Source organism: Protopterus annectens, chromosome 2.part1, assembly GCF_019279795.1.
Source record: "Protopterus annectens isolate FY-2018-M chromosome 2.part1, PAN1.0, whole genome shotgun sequence".
NCBI classification, from domain to species: Eukaryota; Metazoa; Chordata; order Ceratodontiformes; family Protopteridae; genus Protopterus; species Protopterus annectens.
Genome location: NC_056729.1, coordinates 225,031,197 through 225,055,537, shown reverse-complemented (window position 1 = coordinate 225,055,537; position 24,341 = coordinate 225,031,197).

Genomic DNA, 24,341 nt, shown 5'->3' with positions numbered 1-24,341 from the left:
CCCATGTCTTAACCTGCAGTCTATCAACACACTACATATGTGTCTTTCACCAACATAGTAGCACTACCAGTTATGGCCCTGTGTGCCATGCCAGAGTTTGCTTTATGTCTGCACACAAATCAATGCCATCTTCTGTGATATGTCTTCTATGGGCAAAGTCCCACTACTGTGTCATACAGCCACTGTCAGACAAATTGGTGTGTGTTATTACAACTATATGGGGACAGTCCAGCAACAACAGTGTGCCACAATGACATACAACAATGCAAACCTGCTGAAGTATATCTTCCTTGTAGGCATCATACTTCTCCAGTACACAGATGTTAGCATAATCTGTATTAGTGCCTGGTATATGTGGTCCTTTTGGCACTCACAGGTGGATGTCTGACAAACTGTTTGGCCAATAATTGATGGATGCTGTCAAAATATAAGAATCTGGCTGTCATACTCCAGACACCTCAGAATATACGTATGCTACAGTAATATCTGTTAGTTTATTCATAGTATTACTTTGATGGCCAATATCTACACTCTGTGGCTGAGGTTGGGACTGGCCCCCCCCACTAATAATGGCTATGAGTGCAATTCCTGCTGTAGGGGGTTGCATGGCATGTTAGCGATAGCTCTCAAGTAATGAGGTATGATTGTCAACAAAACTGTGACCTAGCCAGCGTACATCAGGGACAGTCAGGGACACCTTTACAACATCTGAACTATTCCTGTGTGTCAGTCACAGACTGAGAGGAGCTGAATAATTGTGCATCATGTGATATTAAAGCTATGTCCACCCTTATTTACTGTGAATATGTCTATCTCATAATCCACTAGCTTTTGTACAGGGGCAGACCATTATAGGATGGAGTAAGAGGGACACAGTTATCATTTGATTCAAAGCATGCACAGTTGAGAGGCCTGCCCATAGCTGTTGGACAGCGGATTATCACCAACATGTCATTCCTATAAATGGACTACAGGCCTACTGTCGGAATCCCTACTTCTCATACCTCCTTCCTCCCATCTGTGTCCCATTATATGGGACATGTATTACATACCTGTTAGAGTGATGTAATCCTTTTGTGAAGAAATCCTCAAGAAAAGTATTTCTAAATCTTAGTCTGTCTTGATAAGGCAACATGCAGACCTGTTTCCCATAGGTAGTTGATTGTCTTTTGTAGGTAATGCTCATTAACAGGTAATTGCCTGTGAGCCAATCTGTGGCTCAGACTTGCTGATTGCATTCAAAACAGCTGGGTTGCACTTTCATTATCCAATAATATTGCTCCACAGTGCAATATTTATCGCCTTCATGTAGGCCTTGGCTGCTTTCCTAGTCTTTGAGATTGACATTAGTTTGGTGTGGAGACTACAGCATTGCAGAGGGTAGGCACAAATACTGTCCAGTGTTAAGATTTATGAGGTATTTCAACAGTTTTGCATGCTATGTTTTGACCATTGTCTCATGGCAATGTGATTATCTGGCAGTTCAGTGTGAAACATTGTGGTTTGAAGTCAGTAAGGGGGACATGTGAGTGTCAGATGTCATACCCATCATAATATGCATCCTGATGCAGTAGCTGCTAGTCTATCAGCTAACTATGTTTGTAGGGGAAAACTGTGAAACATGTCCCTGTTGCGGGACCTTTGCCCCCCTTTATGTATGGGTTTGTCTGGATCCCTTGTTCTGGGGGTGTGAGGTATGGCAAGTCCGTAGCAGGTAGCTTAACATACAGCTGCATATGTTGCAGGCTGCAGCTGTTGCAGCAGCCGAGAACACATAGGGTGAGTGTGAACACTTTGAAGGACAGCAAGCTGTATGTGTCACTGAGGCAGCAGTGTCATCTCTGTTGTTACAGCAGAGCCAGGGTGAGGGTACCATTTACAGTCCACTCAAGGGATGTGCTTAACATACATCTATTATGTAACAGTGCCAGTCACAGAGTAGTAGGCAGTGTGTCCCTACCAACAGGCCTTTGACTTGCAAACATGGGTAGCAGTTAATTCAGTAGCAGCAACCTGTGTTGGTCAAAATTGCACGACTTAGTCATTATTTGCTGTATTCAAAAGAATGTAATTGAAGTGCAACAGACTGGATTCTTACCCAGGACTATGGGTGACAAAATGTACTGTATGCAAGGTATTTAAGAGACTAAGCTACTGAGTGAGTGCTGCAGCAGGTGTAGTTGCAAGATATATATGCATGAATACAGTCTGTGACACACGTCTGCATCCACCATTATAAACATGGCTTTCAAAGGTAGTTGTGCAGCAGGATCCCAGATGTACACATATTCACTTTGCTATTGCTGCCTTAGCAGGTGTGTTTAAAGATTTTGCTAATGAAATTGGATGGTTACCTGTTATCATACCTCTCAACCTGTTAGAGCAAAAACTCTAGACAAAGTCATGCATACAAGTAGGACAAATGCCCAAAACTAGGGACAATCTTTGCATATTACTCTTACAAACATAGAATGTTGATAGAATAACAGGATTTGCATTTGTTTTCTGAAGGGTATGAAGTGTGACACTCAAATAGCTGCCATGATTTCCTAATCTCAATCTTTAGTGACTTGCAACTACTTTGCCAGAAGCATATGTATGTATGAAAACCAGGCCAAACATAGGGGGCAAAACTGTAGACATTCTGCAACAGTCTGTACAGTTGATAAGTATATCAGCTATTCCAGGCCTCATGTACATCCATTATTATAAACTGGCTGTGTACTGGGGAAGTGTTTGCATCACAGTCCCGAGTACACTGCCATTTTTCCCATTACATGTATTTGCAGTCTGTCAGTGGCAATCGGTTGCTGGAAGCATTGATTTTGATTCAGAGCTGAGTGACTTAGTGGGCTAATGCACTGTGCTGTAGTTGACAGGGGCCTGGGTTTGACATGTGGCAGGGGTGATTATTTTGCAGATGTGTCTAACACTTTGAGAAAAACATAAGATTATTAAGGCACTTTTAGGCACAGTTAAGTGGGTTTGCACAGGTTTGTGCAAACCCGTGCTAAAAATTAAAAAAAAACATGCTAAAAAGAAAAAAAGAAAAGGAAAATGGGCTGATAGGAAAGTGGTGAAATGGGAGCAAGCAGGGGGGAAAAACATACTGACAGGCCGGTATGGATGTGCAAGACAGGTGTAGGAAAAAAACATAGCTCACTGTTTCTTGTACAGCAACAGCTGTGTATTTTTACAGATTTTCTACAGGAATTTTGACCCTCAACCCCAGAGAGAGGGGTAAGGACAACAGAAATGTGTTGTCAAGCCAATTGGACCAAATTCATTGTGTCCAGTGGACAAGTCTGCAAAATGGAGAGCTATGTATGGGGTGATATTTTTGTGGGACAGATGCCCTTTTTTTTTTTTAAGGACAGAATGGAATGTTGGGGAAGGGATGTAGGTACATGTGGGGAGTTACATTGGATAGGAAAGGTTACATTTGCAGACACACAGGACAGACAAGACAGCATACAGGGGCAGTGTGTAACACATGAGGGAGTAAACCCCTTGGATAGGGAAGGTGTTGTGGAATCAAAAGTGCATGTGCCTCCAGGTGGCAGCAGTGTGATTGAAGTCCCCACCCATGGGCAGTCAACACTGTTCCTTAACTCCCCCATAGGTGACTGTGCTGGAGGCTGGACACTGGGGCACTTAGGCCTCATCAAGTTGTCCAGTCTGTTCTTAGTCAAGAACAGCTGATGTTCATAGCTCCTATGAACAATCCTGCATACCTGGATGGTAGTTGATCCTGGGTGACACATCCCCTACTCCCAGAGTGGATGGGCCCTGTCCTCTGAGGTGGTTCCACCTGAAGTTGGTGCAGGGTCAGCAGAGGGGGCACCACCGGCTTGGGTCTCAGATGAGCTGGTACTCACTGCCATGGCTGGCTGAGGTAGGGTAGGCAGATCACCGGAAACCGGCCTACCCTGACATGCTGTGGGTATGCAGGTAGAGCAATAAACATGAGTTATTAACTAAACAATTGTTAGTAATAACAGCATGCCAGAACATTGTAAATAACCCATTACATTTAAATGCATATTATGTGAAATACAACAGTAAATAACAGAACAGTCATTATATTAACAGCATGCCAGTAACAGTTATGGCATAAGGCCAACAGAATTGGTAATTCAAAAAGATATGTTAATATGCAACCATAGTAATACATAACATTAATAAAACACATGCCCAAAATAAAGTTTATGGAACAACATATGTTAATAGCAAATTATAACCAATATATAACAATAATACATATATGAAGATGAGTGGAGGGAAGATAGAGAAATACAGTCCATTAACACCATCATGGGTTATATAGTTGACAACAGTATTGCTATCCACTCTACAGGTCTGTCCTTTCTTTATGTGTAAATGTGCCCTATAGTTGCTGCAGCAAAATCATTCATCTCAAGCTATCTGCATGGGACACTATGGCCCAGGCAATAACACCTGCAGGTACACAACTACAAAGGACACTTGCATATCAAGTGGACCTATATAACTACCAAGGAGTACTGTGGACTAATGCACTGTCAATTTGATACTGACATATAATCATGTCAATTATACATCTGTGACAAAGGGATTACACAACAGTAATTACATTCTGTGACAGGGTGACACTTGAGAGACATGCATGTGTACAGTACAGAGAGTACACAACTATCATGCCTTGCTTGGCAGACATGGGTTTCATACCTAATAACAGTGACTGCAGGGAACATGTGCATCACGTGTAGTAACTGAGTATTTCAGCCTTTACAAGACACTCCAGGAATACAGCCATACCTCTATTATACCTGTTATGTCATTTATTTTATTATATTTTGTTGTTATTGAACCTATTTCTTTTATTGTTTGCATACATAGTACATTCATGATAATGATTTTAACAGTCTGTGACATCTGAGTAAACAATTATTTACACATGCTATGAGCTATCTTACCTATTTACCTGTGTCCCTATGGAGAGAATGGTATTTGTAATTACACAATATTTCTTTTATGTTATATTTTGTTATTACTGAACCCATTTCCTTTATTGCTTGCATAAATAGCACATTCGTGATAATGACTTTAATAGTCTGTGACATCTGCACAAACAATTATTTACACATAATATGGGCTACCTCACTCATTTACCAGTAGTCCCTGTAGAGAGAATAGCTGTCATCATAACATACTTATTAGTACATCGAACTGGAATTGAACCCTGGTTTGTGTGTAGCAAAATGTACTTTGTACACAGCATTTAACAAACTGTGCTACTGAGTCACTGCTGAAATCTGCCTGACTGATTTTTGACTCGAGCTCATCTGGAAACAAAATATGACCTGGTACTACTACTACTACAGTGTTGTCATGCACTGCAGTGACAGCTGGACACACCTACATGAAATGCAATCATGGCAGAGATACTAGGTAACCTATACATTACTAAGTAAAATGCAGGTGTATACAATATATTGTTACTGGCTTGAAATATCAGCTCTCATTTCACAAGCCTTGCCCAGCAGTTTATTATAGATACCTTCATGCATTTACTGGTATAGTTTTGAGTTTTTATTGAACAACAGTTAATGTAATGCTAGTGTTGCAATACAGCTATGATTCCATAGTTATCGGGATAAACACTTTATTTCATTTACTTTATCAAGGTTACTGCTTTACTCTTCCTTGCATATTTCACTACATATGGCAGTAGTTCCTTATTGCAGTAGAGGTCTATGACCACATTCATTGCAATACAATCAAAACTGTATATAACTACTGGCAGTTAATGCTTTACTCTTTGCTACTTATATGACTATAGATTGCAAGTTATATCCCTTCTCACCACACTCACTATGCAACCTGGCCAGGCTCCCCTCATCAACCTCAACATTGTGAGCTCTTTCCTCTGTAGCTGTAGGGAGTGAAGCACACCATTATGCATACCTGTCTGTCTAACATTCAGATTAGGTACTGGTAAAGTAATGCTAACAGTACTTACAAACTTATGGGGGCATTCCCAGCCCAAGCTTCATAGATCCAGGTGTCCAGAAGATCTTCCTTTCAATGCTTCAGGTCATCATAGTGATGAAGGACCTGCTCACCTGTGTGAGGGATACCAGTAGCACTGGTGAGATAGTGTGCCAGCTGGTCTCAGGCCTCTGCCTTGTACTGAGAGCCCTGGAACTGTCCCTGCAGCAGCTGGTCTTCATGGCCTTTCACTAAGAGTCCAATCATGACCCTGGACTCCAGAATGCCCCACTGCTGCACCTGGAAGCATGGACCCTCTCCAACACTTGCCATAGTTACCACATGGTTCAAACCCCAACTGGTTATGCAGTATTCTTACGTGTTGAGCTTAATATAGCCTGTTTTCCCACACTTTCATGCCATTGGGCAATATTGAAAAATGCAGCACATGACTTGGCACTGTGGAAACTAGCTCAGCTCATCTGAGCAATGCTTAAACTAGCAATGCTTAGCACTGCTTAGCAGTGAACAAACCAACTAAGCAGAGCTGTATGAAGCCAAGCAGTGCCAAGCAGTGCTAAAATGGATCTTGTTTAAACAGTGCCTGGCATGGCTTAATGGGGCTTAGCGAAGCTTAACCAAGTGCAGTACATCAGGATTTAATACTAATTGGTATAATTTGTATTTGGAAAATAAAGCTGTAATAACCCTTCTGTGTATTCATACCCAATACCTACTGCACATACGGCTGTTACTCTAACCATGTGGCTATGTACATAAATAGAATATTGCTATAGTTTTAGATATACCTCTCAGCTACATTTAAGCACTGCTGAGCACCATGCAGCACTGTGCAAACCCCATCAGCAGTGCTTAAACTTGACCTTTGCATTAATAATTAAATGTATCTAGTTTTTATTTTTGGATGTCTGGCATGTGTCAAATCCTGCATGACACACCGTGCCATGCAAACATAAAAAAAAAAAAAACACATCTAACTACATTATCATAATGTACTTTGACAGTGCAGGGGGTATGTTACTCATCTGCAGACACAGTTAGTAACACACACCCTGCACTGATTCAATGACCGTGTTCCATGGCTCTCCCTCAGTAATGAGCCATCATTAAGATGCATGGTGCACTACCAGTGGGGAAGTGCGTACATGGCCAGGGTACCTTCTGTGTAGGCTGTACACTACACCTAGACCAATTTTATCAAATCTGGGGGAAAGGGAAAATAGTGTAGAATTAAGTCATACATTTATAATGAATAATAAACTGAATGATCAAAAAAGAACATTTTTTCCATTTACCAACAAGATGACCACTGGGCATCCTGCCATGCAAAAAGAGGTGGTAGAGTGAGTTAGTGGGCCAGATATGGGAATCATGTGCACTGCAGGATGTTGGGCAGTGACACTGGTGATGCAACTCCATGCATCACAATCTACCTGGCAGTTGATGAAATGGTAGCCTTTCCTCCTGTAGTATCACTCCCTCTATGGACCAGATGGGACCCTTGTTACAACATGGGTTCAATCTAATGCACTGAGTACCTCAGGGAAACATGCAGTTCCATAAAAGGCATGCGTAGCCTGGGCTCAGTCCTGAGGTGACAGCAGCAAATAGATGTATTGATCCACATTTCAAGAGTACATGAGGGAACTGCTGAAGTATCCTTGAGTCAGCCATCTGTGAGATACCCACTGTGCTCTACTCTGTCTCTGAAAGGTAACCCATGGCAAGTATAGTGAGAGCTGGCTATACATACCTTATTATCCACAAGGACAGGAAGGCCACACATCCCAACAGTAACCCTATGGGGATTGTGCATGCTCACTAAGACCCTTATAACATCTCTGTTCACTCTGACTGTATGAAGGATTTCCTGATTCTTAAAATTATATTGTTATACTCTACCTATATCTCTGCCTTCTTGGCTGGTGAACTATTGGGCACAAGTGATTTTGGCTCTGCAGTAAAAGCATCTCACACCAGGAATTAACTGGGCTAGCAGCAAATGACAGCATCGTCACTGATTGTAAATAACTAGAAAAGGTATGCTTTCTCCTTTTATATTGAATCTATGGAGGGTAAGGGAACATGTCAGTTTATGACTATAAATTGTAAACAGGTGGGAGAAGGACTTATTAACATATAGGATTTCACATAATTTCTCATTTATGTCTCATTATTTGTACTTTTGCATACGTGCATTCATGGCTGTCATGCTTTCTCATAAATGGCCTCTATGAATCACGTTTTTGATGCATCTGCGATGGGCACAGATCTCCTTAACATGTCCACATGTGACTTTGAATATCACTCTCAATATTCAGACAAGTCAGTGTCATTGTTAACTAAGCTGCAATGGTCTCCATGTTTACAAATCTGGTTTTCTGCTATTGGGAACAACACATGATTTATAATATTTTATACTACTTGAACCTAGTCTGTTACTATTTCTTACAGATGTATTTTTATTTAGAGGGGAAGTAAGGTAGAATTGTATGTTTTATTCAATTAGTTCAACAAGAACTTTTTTTTTTGCAGTCTACCACTTGCATTGATCAGCAATCTGTCCACCTGTTTTGGATTTATGGCTATACAAGGAATACATTCTGAATTACATACAGGTAGGCCTATATACTAAAGGAAGTTCTAGCAACATGTTGCTTCATTATAATAGTAAGCACCTCACATGCATTTTAGCTAATACAGGAAAAAATCATTTTGGACATTTATTCTAGTCTGATTATACATGAACATAAATTCAGCAGAACTTAAAAGTCTAGCTGACAAGTTTGAATAAGGGGTTACCGTGAGAATTATGCCGACAGAGTAATGAAGGAGAGAAATAAAGAAGAGGTTATTAAATATTCTTAATTATAATAATAAAATAACAGACTAAAAGCAGCAGTTTTATTCACCTAGCACCTCGGTTACCAGAGCTATAAGGGTATAAGAAAATAAAAAAATGCACAAACTTAGTACAATAAGTACAAGTTAAATCAGAAGAATGAATGCATTAAAAAAACTAATAAGCAGAATATAACAAATAAACTAAGGCAAAAACAAATTCAACAGGTGAGAGAATCTGAGAGGGTTTTCGCAATTAAGTAATCCACCTCAAACCATCCATATGGGAGAGGTTCATATACATGCAAATTCAGACAACAGAAATGTACACGCATTCAAATGCACATGCACACACACACACCCACACACACACATGCACACACACTTGCAAGAAAGTCCATATATTCAGATGCCCATGCAAGCTTACACTCAATCATAGACATTCCCACATGCACAACCTCACATGTGCTCATCCACAAATAAGCCTCCTTGCACTGGTTCAGACTCAAAGAAGCACTCACCCATATCCACTCATGTACATTCCAACACACACACACACACACACACACACACACACACACACACACACACACACACACACACACACACACACACATAAAATCAAATGTTTCTCATGATGAAGGTTTGTTACACCAACAGAAGTAATTTGATTGCTTCTGATGGCATTAAGTTTGTGTTAGTTCGTGAACAGTGGAGATCTGAGAATTTGCCTTTCCTCATTGTACAGTCACCTCAGAGTTGGTATATATAATTAGCAGGGTTTATGGGGGAGTGTTTTTTTTGTTATTTTGGCTTTCAGTTTTTCATGATAGATGTTTAGTAGTTTGATATTTGTATACTTTGATATTTTGAAGTACATCCATATAAACAGATATACAGTATGTGTATATATGTACACATATATAGATGTATGTTTCTTTTTTGCTTATTTTCTTCATTCTTCTCATCTCCCCACAATTCAGCTTAATATTTACCTTGTTCACCACTCACCATTTTCACTTTTCTATGTTTCACATCTCAGGTCCATGAATAAGTTAATGAAAAGGGAGTGAGAAGGTGAGAAGTAAACAAAAGAGACAGACATCTAGATTCAGTCTGTGGCATGTTGTATTTCTTAGATATGTGCGTGCTATCATCTACTTTTATGAAGTCATTAGAAAATGGTGTAGATTATAAATAATGGAATTGTAAGTTATGATGCATTGGGTTATGTCAGTCAAGGTTCTAGTAGGGCAAATGTTTGAAAGCCCTTCATTCTGAAGAAAAATCATATTATGTGTGCAACATTTTTTTTTCATTTTGGAATCATACAGATTTACTGACTCTTAGAAATGATTGATAATGAACTTAAAATCATGTAATATTAAACACCAGTATAACATCTTAAAGAGCTTTTGTAAAAAGTTTTGTTTTTCTTTATTTTTCTCTCATTGTCTCATCATTTTAAATTTGACAAACCAATCTCATATTTTGGGTAGCAATTAACGTGCACAATCCAATCAAACAAACAAAGAAATAAAGAATAATCTGTGCATTACTATTCATTTTTGAGTAACAATTATTAATACATCTGTATTGCGATTCAAAAGACAGGCTTCCATTCATTACAATTACTTTTGGAAACAGGTTTTACTTTACTTTGATAGAACTCCGTCATTTTGCAGCTCTATTGTCTGACACGTTATACAGTTTTGTTTGAATGTTCATATTATTTTTTATAACCATTATTTTGTTCTTTTTTTAAAATTCAGTATGACTGCATAGCTTCTATTATCATACAAAATGCATTGTTATTTTTATTAGAACTGAATGCACTGAATGTTATGATTTTATGTTTAAATGGTCCACGTGTTATAGCATTGGCATGCACTTCCAAGTCATTTTTTAATAATGAAGAATATTCTGTGTGCTATTAAATTCACTTAAACTATTGTACTCTGTATTACTTCTAAAAGTTACACACATTATTCCCTGCATTATCTTTGTATCTGCGGTGTGCAATAAACTGCTAAAGCAGGATGTTGATTTAGGAGAAACAGTAGGAGTGATTCAGCACTGTATGTATTCTATTTAACCATAAAAACATGGAAACAAATCGGCAATCTCTGATTTCATTTCAAAATTACAAAAGTAGAAGATAACTGCTATAATCAGTAGAATGACTAGTCACAATTTAAGATAATATCTTAAACAAAGCAGAGGCAAAATATATGTATTCAGGTTGCTTTCATATCTTTTTGATAGTATAGGCTATCATAGACAAAATTATTTTAAGCATTGGCTTTTTTAGAATTTAATGACAGTAGACAATACTATGGTTTTATTTCATTGCTGGCTAGTGAGATTCAAATATCATACTTGAATTGCGAGAAATGGAGAGTAAGATTTGACCATGAGGTAGAAAATATAATTGCAGTGACTGAATTTATGGTAATAATATCCTAAGACATACAGATAAGATGCTGAAAAAATGTGAATTCAAAGAAGACCTAATAAGATAGGAATATGCTGAAAGCATAATATTTAAGTGACAAAAAGTGAAGTCAAGTTGCAAAGAACTAGTGTTTGGAAAACAGAACTGATAGAAAGAAATAGGGATATAAGAGGGTTACAGTATAAAAATATATAGTGGGGATTCAATATGAAAGTGCTTAGAGGGTATGAAGGTCTTGGCATAGTTCTGGCTGTCTGTAGAATAAGGCAATGCATATCAGGGCACTTAGACGTGAGGCAACCCTTTGAATATATCATACATGCTGATAAATGAAGGGCAGATTAAGATAGAAAAATTAAAACAGAAGGCAGAGAAGCTTGGCAGCTAAGAATAAAAGTCAGTATGCCAGTGGAGAGTTTAGAGATGTGACCAGCAATTAAGGGACTAGTAATGAATTCATTAAAACAGGAAACTCTTATGTAGAGAGGTTAATAAGAAGGAAATATAAGAATAAAAGTAAAAATACAAACAAGGAAAAAGAGAAATGGATTACTAATAGAAAAATAAAAATAATAAAAATAATCACAGGAATAGTAAATTATGGATAAAAATGTCAGTCCTTCAAAGTTTGTTAAAAGAAGACTGTTTTCACAAACTGGAGCCTTAAAGAAAAATAAATGTGATAAGGGATGGTGCAGTACTTCTTAACGAGCAAGGATCGATTAGAGACAGTAAGCATTTGAAGCTGTTTTGATAAAAAGAAGCTATGTGCAAATGAGTTCCCCTTGCTAGTATAAAATATCACTTGTTATCAGTAGTTGCTTGTACTTAGTAAAGGAAATAGTAAAATAATCTAAGGTTTCCTGTAGTCTGATGACAGAATGCTAATAATGAAAGATCATAGCACAGGGTATTTTGCAGTAATAATGTTAAGAGCATAGGCAACATTGATATTATGTATTGGCTAAATCCTTCCATCTATATAATTTCTACTGCAATGCATAAATTTGTTTCTCTTGTAAAACATAATAAACTGTTATAGCGTGCCCAAGTTTGTCACGAGGGCCCATATTTAATAGCTGATTTCCAAAGACAGAAATTCTTTTTCCTCATGTTTCATTACATGAATCTCTAAAACACTGCCACTTGAACTACATCTAATATAAATTTAATTTAACTGACATTAATAAAATACAATATATAATTTGAAAGAAGCACATGCCCTGCATCATCTGACATGGAAGGCTTTGCTCCCACAACCCTCAAACGAATTTATACTCCATGAAGCATAGATGTTGTAATTAGTGTTATACCTTTCAATCTTAATATGAGGCTTTGGAGTTAGAATACTTATGCTTTTGGTAGTAGAATCCTAGCTCAATCATCAACATTTTTTTGCTTTATACATGTGCTATTGTACTTAAATGGAAGTGCACATGTGTATACCACTACATCTAGGAGTCATGCAAGCAGTATTTATTTTACTTTTACATAAAATGTCATTTTTACTGCTTGGAGAATTTGCTTTTCATTCATGACAGTATATTTTCACTTTTCATTCAAGCTTATGTGTCCATGACTATGTTTCTCCTTATATTCTAAAAGCAGTCATATGATCACTATCTACTCTTAAATAGTTTGAGAAATAAACATCAAATAAATTGAAGAGACCAGATCATATTTGCAAAAGGGATTATTTATTTTCAGACACATTTGGTTTATTCCCTGGATATTTATTTATTATTTATTTATTTTACATTTGTTAACCGGGAAAGACTGACTGGACACATGTCCCTTTTCAGTGGAGGCCTAGGGAGAAAAGCTCCAAAAAATAGATATATATTCCATCTGGTTCTCAAGAATAAGTTATGGTACTGGGTGCTTGATCCCAGATCTACTAAACTGTCAGAATAGTATATTCCTACGTCACCAGATGGGTTGCAAACTGGCTCACGGACAGAACCCACATGGTGAGAGTTGTGGGAGCTAGGTTCGACTCTAAACCAGTTACAACTGGCATTTCCCAGGACTCAGTCCTAGGACTTCTCCTGTTTGCATATACTTCTCAGAGGTACAGGCAAGCACAGGAGGACTATGGCTGACCAAGTTCACAGACGTTTGCAAACTAGGGGCTATAACTGACTCTCCAACTGACACAGACATCCTCCAAAAGGGTCTCAGTGAGACGGATACCTGGTGTTAAAACCATGGCCTCAAGCTAAATGCCAAAAAGTGCATAGTCATCTGCTTTGGAAAAAACAAAGTACCCACAAACTACCACATAGGTGGTAATCCCCTAAATATGGAAAATGTAATAAGGGATCTGGGGATCCAAGTAGATAGTAACCTCTCCTTTGATAATCACATTGCCAAAGTGGTTAGAAAATGCTTCTATGTGGCCCACCTAATCACAAAAGGGTTCACATCCAGATCAAAAGAGGTCATTGTGCCCCTCTACTCACCACTCATCAGACTCATCATAGAGTACAATGGCACATTTGTGATGTACCTTACAAGACATCTGCAACAGCTGGGAAGACCACAGAAGTACCTCACCAAGAGGATCACTAGCCTCAAACAGATGCCCTATGCAGCTCGACTCAAGAAACTCCAGCTGTTCTTGGTTGCATACCGCCTACTCAGAGGTGATCTTTGCCTGACATACACAGCCATGTCCAACCCAGAATTGATGGACATGCTCTACCTAAAGAAAACCTTATCACTTCGAGCCACACGCTCTAGGGATCTAAACCTCACCACAACAATAAATAGAACATGCTGGAGGGATACATTCCTGTCCCAGAGACTTCCCATGCTTTGGAACAAGATTCCAATCTACATTAGGCTGAGCTCCTTGCTAACACTCTTCAAGAGAAACCTTGATGGGTGGATGGGAAACAGAAAGTTTACCCCGGGGATCACTTTAGTGGGTCTGCTGGACAGAGGCACAGGGAACTAATCTAAGGGGGTGGCGAAAGCCAACACATTCTGGCTAAGCTTATAAATGCCTTCAGGCAGTTAGCCTAGCACCTACCTATGAACCTATGAATCTATTTTATTTGTATTATTCAAAAAAAAGTCAATATTCCTGTTTTGGGTCTTGGAACTCCATGTATGCTTACTTTGTATGTGTGAAGTTGCATTAGCAAGTAAATAAAAAGCTGTTTACTCAACAGAGAATTTTTGCAAAGCAGCTTAGCAGCTCTGGACCTGCTGTGAATAGAAAATAATGAAATTACACCTTATTACATTCCTACCTTCCATTTTGAGAGGTGCAGAAACAGTCTTTAAGAGGAAGCTGGCTGGGGTAATGGAATAAGTAGAAAGTAGCCATAACCTATTGGTTTGGGCTTTTTCAGATGACTGAGGTAGGCTGAATGAAAGTGAAAAAAGTAGAAAGACTCATTGAGGTATGACTATGCATGAAAATGCATCTTTTATTCCGTTTTATTTGCATTATATAATGTCTGTTCTCCTTCCTGCTCTCCTGTTCAAAATTGCAACTAGGGCATTTGACACCATGAGCAGTACCTCAGACTGCTTTCTCCATCAACTCTAAACTAAGGCAAAAATAAATAAATAAATAAATAAATAAAAAAACTGCCCCCCTTAAAAAATATTTTGATCTGAAACTATAACCACCTGATTACTGCAAATGTAATGATGCAACAAGCAGCTTGCTAAACTTCAGTTCTTTACTTGTGACTGCAAAACCTGTATAGTCATTCATTTATGAAGTTATGATATCCTTGTGACTTCTTAGAGCAATATCAGTACTCTCACAACTTTGACACCTGCCATTTGCTTCCCTTAATAGTTTTACATCCTGCACAACTGTCCTCTGCATCGATTGTGTTGATAGTTCTGCTTCTTTGGAAAGGTGCTGCTGTCAGACATTTTGTAGAACAGTATGACAATATGTATTGCTTTTATTGAAACATTTAATATCTTGTCATAAGCAGATAATCCACATGTATTCAGTAAACAAACTATCTATAATTGCTTTGTACTGATACTCTCTGTAGACAAAAATATCTGATCCTGTTGTTATTTGTGCATGTTAAACAGTCTTTATTCTGGCATTGCAAATGTAATGTATATATTTGTGCGAATCCTTGTGGAATACTTTTCCATGACCAGTGACTGTAATGGATGCATTTGGGTGCTGCTGTATATTTAGATGGCTCTGTGTGGAGGTAATGCATATTATTTTAAAGTAATAATTTGGACATGATTTCTTTCATTTCCATCACATTCAGACATCAACTTTATTGAATAAGGTTTGATCAGTGATAGTCTAGGAAGGAGTATGCTAAAGCAACTCACAATGAATCAATGAGTACCACTGCACATCTCACAACTTAATTCTCAAGTTGAGTTCTTAGCTGTGATTCATTTTCTGTGGACTCTGCATGCTGTTTCTGTCTCTCATCAAACGTTTCTTGCTTCGTCCCCTAACCCTTAAATGGGAAAGGGAATTTTGACAGATCAGTCTAGATGTCATCCTCAACCTGTGTACTCATTTACAATTAGTCTAAAACTGGCCTTGATTAGAAGTTTGGGCAGATGGCCACCACAACTTGTATGGAAGGCTGGTGACAGTGTGGTCATTTTTTATGTAACCTTTCCTCAGAGGAGAGTCAGGTCACTGTAACTTATCTAGGGACAGTGTGCTGTCTAAGAGCAACATTATTGTTTCACATTCCTTTTGCATTAAAAACAAAGCTTGTGGTATGGCAGCACTTAAAAGCCATAGAGATACATAGCTACCTAGATTATCTACTGCGCTACATTGATAATGTAATGAAAGGCGCAAAAAGAAAAGTTTACTTGAAAGACAGAGGCCCAGCATTTCCTGGTGCAAGAAATGATGAGTAGAAGTCAAAAACTGTTGACCAGCATTCCAGATTCAAACTCACTGTAACAGATAAAGTGGCAAATTGATCTGCAGAGATCCAGTGGAGAACAGGAGAAAAGATCAGTCATGAATGCATATGATCTGGACTTTCTTGTAGGAAAAAAAGTTAGGAGGTGAAAAGACATTAAAGAAACATGATAACAAAATATTGAAATGTGTAAAGAAGTAAACACCAAAATACAATAACACGAATGAAAATAGAAACAAGAGATGTCTAGCGGCTACTTCAGCAACACAAAGTAAGGAGCAGATGTGATCACAGAGCTAGTCTAGGGGTAACCAGCACTTGCAATTTACAGAGAGAGGCAGAAGCATGAAAGGAAGGAGAGAAGGAAGAAACAGAAAACAGTGCTGGTGAAACACATACTGTCTGATACACAAGGAGACATTGATGCCCAGGGTTGAACATCAGGGATGTAAGGAAATTGGACTGGCCCAAGGAGTATGGCTCCAAAAAGCAACCAGAAAGATGTGTGGAAAATGTAGGATGAGAAGAAAAATGAAAATAGGGAACTGGGAAATGACAAATATGGACCAGAAAGAAAAAAATATATCAATCTGATACGAGCAATGCAGGAATCACAAAAAGGCTTCCTGCAGTGTACTAAATGACACTACAAACTAACTCCATATAATAAAGGGAAGGGAATTGCAATAACAGAAGGAACTGGATCCAATCATGGTGACAGGGTGATGTGGGTGTGAAACTCCAACCTTCCTGATAAGGTAAGAACTTTTTCAATTCAGAAACAGGGCCAAACGGATATAAATGATGTCATGAAAATTGTAAATGAACCCAAGCACTGGGCCATTTTTCTGTAAAAAACATACAAAAAGCATTGTAAGAATAAAAAAAAATCAATATTGGGGTAAACATAATATAAAAAATGTAAGTAATCGTGCATTGTGACATTATGTATTAGACCAGGAGAGATAAACTGTGGAGAAATGAATAGATGTGTAGAAAAGGGAAGGAGGATGTCAGAAGAGAAAAGCATAAATTCACACAGTGAGCACCAAACAGCACCGCATAATTTGGGAGTGCATGGATGGCACCAAGAATAGGCATGGATAAATGAATCAGGCTCAGCTTGGTGGAGAAAACAGGAAGCGGAGGTCATGCAAAAGCTGCAAGTGGGTAACATTTTTTAAACAAACTAGCAAAATAGGAAAGCATAAAAGAAGATGGAAAAAAAATAGTATCCTAGAATACAGAGAGCATCTTACTTGATAACCTGAAAGAAAGTGCATGCAAGAATTAAAAGGCTAGAGGAAACGTAATTGGCCATGAAGTGCACATGGCACATTTTTACCTGGCTAAGACATTCAACACTATTCTGTATGCTGGCATCATACCAAAAGGTACATGCCTTAAAAATTGACTGATATGCATTACGATGGATAGCAAACTCGTTGACAGATTGACTCCAAACAGTGCACACTACAGGTACCACACTAGTAATTATGAAAGTGACCGGTGATGCCAGTCGGGGCCTGGTGCTGTGAGTGCTCCAGTTTGGCATTTACTTCTTAGACCTCCAAGAAGAGAGCCAAGGCCACTGGCTAACAAAGTTTGCAGATGACTGCAAATTGTAAATTGTTGCTGTTAAGTCATCTATGACACTCAAACTCTCAATAATGAATTTGCTGAGTAAACTCTTGGTGTACTACAAATGGGCTCAAACTAAATGCTAAAAAGTGTACATCATTTTTGTAGACAACCCTCCCCTCACTGTATGTATAGACAAAACTCCACTAAAAATGAAAACCTAGTTAGGGACCTAGATATTTGGGTTGAGAACCCCCTCCCTTTTAACCATCATGTGATGACATTTATCAGGAAATTCCTTCATTTAGCCCAGCTACTTGCCAAATGAATGTCCTTAATGAATAAAGAGGTAATTACTTCCTTATATACACTATTGATCAGTCTAGTTAGAGAGTACAGTGCTTCCTCTTGAATGTAAACATATCAAATAACTAGAAAGACACCAATGGTTAAAAATGATTACAGGCCTAAAGTTTCTGAGCTACCAAGAGAGGCTGGAACTCTGTTCCTTTATTCAGTGTCTTGTAAACTTTTGAGGGGAGATAGCTGTCTCACCTGCTATGCCATTAGTAAATGAGACAGATGCAAAAGTCTTCTTGTATCTCCACAAGTCCAATATCCTCACCAGGACAAGAACCATGGACCTAAATTTTTACCACAAGCAAATAAAACATGGTTGAGTGTTAGATTTATACTCCAGCATCTACAAAAGATCTTGAGTAAACTTTGTTGCATGTTAAGCAGTGTGACTCACTATCTTGCTTTAAACATAATCAAAATGACTGGATTAGCAATCCACAAATTTTCTATGTGATAGATAGATATGGCTTTCCTTGAGAAAGGAGGTTTGGCTCGAGGAAAGGAGTGAATGGTCATAAGGCTCAGTGGCCCTGGAATATCTATCAGTCTGTTTATTTATAAATCAAAGGAAAGTTAATTTCAGATCTTGCATTGACAAATGTTGATTTTTTTCTACTCCTTTTCAGTTAATGTTATATCTGTTAGGCTTAACATCCTTCTGTTATGTAGAAACCGATATATGCATATCTTTATTTCCTTTGTCCTTTATATTAAGACAGCAGTCCCAAAAGTAGAATCAAACAGCCAGACATCGAAAACAACATAAAAGGAGAAGATTCCAGTAGCAAAAAAAAAGTAAGGCTTAACAACCGGCTCAGAATATGAGAAAGTGAACCCAAGGGTTGCTGCATAAAAATTCTTTTTAATGATGTTCCAGCATGAAATATCAATAGAAAAACTCTAACACAGGCAGTCAGCTCCTTAAAATACAGACACTTTCATAGAAGTTGCATAGTGTTTAGCACTGCTAACTTCCTACTTTATTCATAAGTCAGAAACAAGTAGGACAATGCATAAGGCAAAACTGGATGATAAGTATTAGTATCCGGGTGAGACCAATTCAGAGATAATAACAGAGTGATCTCACAAGAAAATGGAATATCACAGTCTGGACTGTGTGCAAGTGACCACATAATAAAAAGGAAATGAGTAGTATTACGATAGTAACAACACTGGCAAATACAAAAGTGGGTAAACAGCATGATGAAGCAACTTCAGAAATAGACTAAAAAATATAGCCATCACTGTAGCTATACACAATGATTTCTAGGTGAACAGTGCCAGAGATCACATTAAGGTGTTAGGGACAGCAGCAGATTTAGCTGAAATGTAAAAGTCATCCTTGCACCTAGTACTCATGGTGGTGCACGTTGAAGTCCTCTAATTCATCAAAGAATCTGTTGAGCCAAGACCTCCATAAATGGGACTCAGTGGACTGCTACCATGTGGACAGAGACACCAAACAGGAACTAGAATACATATTTTACCCTAGCATGTAGGTATGTGGGATGTGTGGACACCACAGTATGTGTAACATTGCCAGTCCTTATTAGAGGGACCCAAAAGCAATCAAATGGGAAACTGAGGGGGTATACCAGCTATTTCCTTCATGGTTAATACACTACCTTTTAAATGGCATGCTACAGCAAATGGAGGAGGATATGTGGTGCTGTGTGGTTTTCATGTACCTAGAGGAGAGAAACACTAGTTGGACTTTTTATTAACTAGCACATTTCCTTGAGATAGTTGGCACCATTAATTGCTGGACTTCCATTACATGGCCAGTGACCTCTTGTTCAGTGAGGGTAATTGGTAGACTAACTCCCCTTATTGATAATTAAGCTTGCTTAGGTAATGTGTACTTGGGTTGTGACTTCTGATATGCAAATCAAACCCTGGTATTTGGCTCAAGGGATCATGCCGACAACTCAGGATAAGCTTTGTGAGAGGCCCTATGAAACTGGTCTAGGGACCGCAGAGGGGCAAGACTGGTCTTAGGTTGTTGCGCTGCAGTGGGACACCACGTGATATAGTTGCATCACACACACTATTTTTCACATTTTCTTTGGAGCATTTCATTTTAAGGGTGTCAACAGTAAAAGATGATCCCAAGTCCACCAAAGCTAAGCTGTTTTTGTTTGGAATATGTTTTAGTTCTTAATGTTTTCAGGGTAAATCCCTGACATATTCTGCAGTCATTGATATTATGCTCTGGGCCTAAACAGAAAAAACAATGCCTGCTTAGCACAAAAGCACACATCATTCTTAGGCCCTGACATATCTTAATACATGTCCTATGTCAGACTAGCTAGACAGAAAATCTAACCTAAAGAGAGGTAAGACATTAAAATGTACCAAGCAAAGAAAATAATCTGATTCTCAAGAGAGAACCTTATCTGTCCTGAGCTCTGTAGTAATTCATGCCATGCTGGACTAAGGACACTAAAACTGTGATGTATATACTGCAAAATGCAGCAGGACTTATCTAATATGATACAAGTGGATGTGAGTTTTATACTAAACATATCCTAACATCCTGAGGTGGGGGTGTCTACCACACAAGAAGTGGGAAGTATGCTAAACTCTTAAAGTCTAGCTTGATATCAGGCCTTCAGCAACCCAACCATCATGCGATAGGTGGTAATAGATGAGTTGAATGACAGCAAATTCTAATTATTTTCTTTACCAGTCCACAGAAAAAGTGAAGAGGAATTGGAGATATGGCATTGCTTAGAGACACAGGCAACTGAGATGTCACTGGAACAGAACCAAAGGTAGCAGAGGTTTCAATGAGTTCATTGTCTCCTTTGTCATGGAAAAGGAGAGAATAGCAGTGACAAAGCAAATAATTTCAAACGAGCTGGCATATTGCATCATCTTCTGATACTCCTCCAAGGTAACACATAGAAATAGATTCATAGCTTCAAAATAGCCCCTAGTCTGGGAAGTAAGACACAGCTAAACCATGTGCAATGTATTAGGGCATGCAACTGTGAGCTTGGACAGCAGATTTTTTTTTCTATAAATATTCATTTATCCTTTTTTTTGCTGCTGAGCATGAGAGTGTGACACAGTCAGACCTTGTTTTTTTTTTTTTTTTTTGCTGCTTTACTTAGTGTTTAGGAGCACCAAATCAGTGAGTGGCACCATGGCCTTCCTTGGGACAGAGTCATTGCTTAGTCTGTTTTGAAACAGTTAATTGTTTATTTGTCCAAACTTTACAAGCTGGACATCTCTTCAAGGTCATGAGCTGTGTTTGCTCTGACCATCCTGCAGGACAGTCTGAAACCTATTTATTCTATTCTATTCACCTCCTTTTCTTTATAGAGCTCTGAGAATCATCCCAATAATCTAGACTAAAATGAAGAACATAATACAACTGGGTAAGAACTTACTGTTTACAGATGTGTGTGTCTGTCTGTGTGAGTGTGTGCATGTGTGTCTGCAGGTGTGCTTGTGTGTGCGTGTGTGCGTGTGTGCGTGTGTGTGTGTGTGTGTGTGTGTGTGTGTGTGTGTGTGTGTGTGTGTGTGTGTGTGTGTGTGTGTGTGTGTGTGTGTAGACAATGAGAAAGCCATTTCAGGTAAAACTCAGCTCTGTATAGAGAACAGTTGTGGTGATATTTCCCCTCTCACCATCTTTTCACTCTGTCTGGAGGATATTCTGAGCTGTGATGAGGTACCCTAGCCTTATTCATTTTCAATTTGCTTTCCCTCTTGCACGATCTCCAGGCTCTTCAGGTCTGAGTAGAATTTGAGGAGCTCCACATTTCATTTCCTTTCCTTAGTTTAGTAAACAACACTTGTTTTTTTTTTTTTTTCTTTCCACTCGGTACTCTTCATGGTTTTCTCAGTGAGTGACTTTTTTGCCTTCTCTCTACTTAGGCTTCTTTTTTTGCCAAGAAATCTCTAATATGGGATGAGTTGATATCATTGTCATACTTGAGACTTCCTGACATGGCAATTGGCTGGCTGCCCATCACACCTGGATGAGGGCTGGGCGATATTTTACTTTACTGGCTCACCCGGAGCTTCGCGCAGGAGTGGGTGTGGCACATATGATTGACAACCAACCCTGCATATGAAATGAGGCATGATTGACATGCCATTCAAATTAGCTGGTGCATATAATACAAAGCAATGTAATGGTAAACACAAGCACTTTTTTACAAACACAACCCATTGATCTAACTCCAGATGCCCAGTAAACTGTTATGCCATGCATACAATACAAACTAATGTAATATTAGTATAACACTACTATAATCGAAAACATCCTTAGTTGGACGTCTTCAAATTACCCCCAAGAAACTATCATATTAGGAGACCTAAACCTCGATTGGTCCTTAATTAACTCAGATAACCCCACCACCCATATTAATCTGCATGGCTATTCTCAAATAATTAACACCACTACCAGGATCAACAAACCTAGCAACAAAGAAAGCATACTAGATTGGATTCTAATTAACAAACAACAACAATCCTACCTTGCAGGTACCTTACCTGATAACATTAGTGACCACTACCTAACCTATATCATAAGACTAAAGACTACTACCACTAACAACCCAGCCCTTAAGACCTCACGATATAATAAACACTTTAACCTTATCCTCTTCTTATCTGAACTAAATGCCTGCAACTGGAACCCCCTAAAAACTCTCGCACTCGCAGATGCTGTTGAATATTTCAATTCCAGATTCTTATCAATCCTTGACAATCATGCACCAGAACGTACCATCAGAGTTAAAACTAAACCAGCCCCCTGGCTAACTAAAGAAACAAGACAAAAAATGTTACTCAGAAATAAATCTTGGACAAAATGGAGATCTAGTAAATCTCCTTCTGATCAACTGATCTTTAGGCAATTGAGAAATTCTACCAAAAAAGCCATAATCTGTGACAAAAGAAACTATTATAGTAATCTCCAACAAATTAATACTAATAAACCACAACAATTTTGGGCAACCTTAAATAAACTTATTCACCCTGGAAAGACTACTACTCCCTCCCCCTCTGAGTCAGAAAAACACACAACCCTAGAAACTGCCAACACCTTTAACTCCTTCTTTACTGAAACCATTAACTCTCTGGCCTCTCACCTCTCCATAGATAAATCATCCATCCCTGATCCCACTTCTACTAATCTCCCTACCTTTAAACTACAACCTATCTCCACCTCCTTTATCCAAAAATGTCTCCAAAAACTCAAACCTTGTACCCCCTCTGCCGACCAACTTCCTGCCGAATACCTTCAAAAAGCAGCATCCATAATAGCCTACCCTGTATCCATCCTTATAAACAGAACTATTAGCGAAGAAACCATTCCTGATATCTGGAAAATCTCATACATCATCCCCCTACATAAAGGTGGCAACTCCAATGAGTACTCCAATTATAGACCCATAGCCCTCTTATCACCAATAGCAAAGATTATGGAAAAATGCATACACCATCAACTAATGAATCACCTTACTAAACATAATATTCTGTCCAATTGCCAACATGGTTTCAGGCCTTTTCACAGTACTACCACTGCCCTCCTTTCCTTCACTGATTATATCTTTAAAAATCGCAACAATAACAACCTATCTTCAGCCCTCTTTATAGACCTTTCCAAAGCTTTTGATGTGGTCAACCATCCCCTACTCCTACAAATCCTGGAATCTATCTCTCTTGAACCCAAGGCTATACACTGGTTTGCCTCTTACCTCAGCAATAGAAAGCAGGCTGTCCTCTGGGGTAACAATCTCTCATCTCTGCTACCTATCACTCTTGGTGTTCCCCAGGGCTCTATTCTAGGTCCTCTCCTTTTCTCTCTATTCATAAATGACCTTCAATTGGCCTTACCCCAAGCCACTTGCATTCAATATGCTGATGACTCCACACTTATCTGCTCCGCAAAAACTTCCTCTGAGTTACAAACCCTTACTCAAAACGTCTTCAACACAGTTGAGACATGGTTCTTAAAACGCTGTTTACTCTTGAATGCTAAAAAAACCAAACTCCTCCTATTTAAGCCTACTTCTAGGTCCCCCCCACTAGAATTCTCTATCTCTTCTAGCAATGGTACTGTTATATCCCCTGATTCTACCACTAAGCTGCTAGGTGTGACTATAGATAACAGCCTTACTTTTGATACTCATATTAACAATACCATTAAAACAGTCAATCGAAAACTGGGCTCCCTCTACAGAATTAAAACATTCTTAACTCCCAATGCTAAA